A 2,187-nucleotide genomic window follows, 5' to 3' on the forward strand; every position below is an offset into this window, starting at 1 on the left:
CAAGCTTGAATGAACAGCCGTGTTTCGGATGGGGAAATGATGACAAGAATGCAAAATAAAAGTTGGTTGGACGGATCAGTTTTCACTTCATTGATTTGGCATGGTGACTGAAACTGTACGCAAGACTTCCTTGAATCTACCCAGACGTTGACCAATTCAGGTGAAGGAAGAATGGATTTCGAAGCACACTACTCTGTTATGTAATGAATACTGCACCCAACCAAATACGCAGAGAAATATCGAAAACGACAAACCAATACACAACTTGACACATACCTTATACTCAAGGACTTCGCAAAACTTCCACGGAGATGGGATTTGAGAAGTATCTAAATAAACGCTTGATGAGCAGCCGTGCTTCGGAGTGAGAAGTGATGACAAGAAAGAGAAGTAAAAGAGGTTTGGACGGATCATTTTTCACTTCATTGATTTTTTATGGTGGCCGAAGTTGTACGCAAGACTTCCTTGAATGTACCCTGAGGATGACCAACTCAGGTGAACGACCAATGGAATCCGATATACACTATTCTGTTAAGTAATGAATACTGCCCCAACCAAATACGCCGTGAAATATCGAAAACAACAAACTAATCTACAACTTGATACATACCTTATACTCAACTACTACATAGAAGATTGAGTTATATGTAGTTGTGTCTTTGATTTGTCCCACGAAGAGACACTACCTCTACGGTTTCGTTCTACACGTGGCTTTGAAAAATGTCCGCTGTAATAGATTTTCTCGAGTAGCTAATTACATTCTTAAGCTTGCATGAAGGGCCGTGTTTCCGACTGAGAAGTGATGACAAGAAAGAGAAATGAAAAAGATTTGGACGGATCATTTTTCACTTTATTCATTTTTTATGGTGGCCGAAATTGTACGCAAGACTTCCTTGAATGTACCCTGACGATGACAACTCAGTTGAACGACGAATGGAATCCGATTTACACTATTCTGTTATGTAGTGAATACTGCCCCCAACCAAATACGCAGAGAAAGATTGAAAACAACAAACCAATCTACAACTTGATATATTCCTTTTACTCAAGGACTAAATGGTAGTTTAAGTTATTTCATGCTGTGTGCTTTGTTTGTCCGACGACGATCACTATGGCTTTGTTCTACTTGTGGCTTTGCAAAGTTTTCGCGGAAATTGGATCTTACGTGTAACTAATTACCTTCTTGAGCTGAAATGAACCGCCGTCTTTCGGATGAGATATGATGACAAGAAAGAGAAATAAAAAAGTGTTGGACGGAACAGTGTCCACCTCATGGATTTTGTAGGGTGGCTGAAAATGAGCGCAGACTTTACTGAATGTACCGTGACGTTGACCAACTCAGGTAAACGCCGAATGAACGCCGATATACATTATTCTGCTGCATAGTGAATACTGCCCCCAACCAAGAAATGACAAAAACGATAAGCCAATCTACCTTATACTAAACCGCCGTGCTTATACTCAGGGTTAAAGAGATGCCACTTCATAGAATTCCTGTTTTGGTTTAAAATGAGCGCGGACTTGCAGGATGTATCCTAACGTTAACAAAATCAGATAAACGATAAATAGAAGTGGTATATGTTTGAGAATATTTTTTATAAACATGAATTGTATATAGAATTTATATTATTTATCTCATTGTTGCCAGCCCTGCAAGCATGGCAGTTGTCTTGCTGTGTGTCAGCTATGTTAGTTTTGGTTATCTTTTCTTTTGTTTCCAGTCACCATGTGGGCTTTAATCAAGACTATCATTTAGCTGTAGGATGGACATTTTAGGTATGGACGGTGGGTGTACTAGTGTTGCAGTCAGTTGACAAGAAACCTGTAACCAGTGAGGAGCTACTATATCTTGAAACTTGTCTTGGTCGACACCTATCAACATTTGATAGCAAATTTGGTAGTTTAAAAGACAAAGAGTTGCTAGAGAAGTACAAGAAGAATGGTTGACAATGAGCAAGAAGTCTTTCAATCTTTCAAAAGTTGACATAGGAAGAGTTTGAGGAGGTGGACCATTCACTGAAGTTGCACAAACATTTCTTCTCAGACGAGTATTCCGTTTTCTGACAAATATGAGAAATCGAAGAGAGTGCGGATCAGGGGGAGCAGTACTTTGAGAAGATTATGAGGTCATTAAGTTTTTTAAAGAAGCAAAATGAAAGCCCAATTGGCAGTATGTTTAAATCACAG

This window comes from Hydractinia symbiolongicarpus, chromosome 5 (assembly GCF_029227915.1).
Source record: "Hydractinia symbiolongicarpus strain clone_291-10 chromosome 5, HSymV2.1, whole genome shotgun sequence".
Lineage (NCBI taxonomy): Eukaryota > Metazoa > Cnidaria > Hydrozoa > Anthoathecata > Hydractiniidae > Hydractinia > Hydractinia symbiolongicarpus.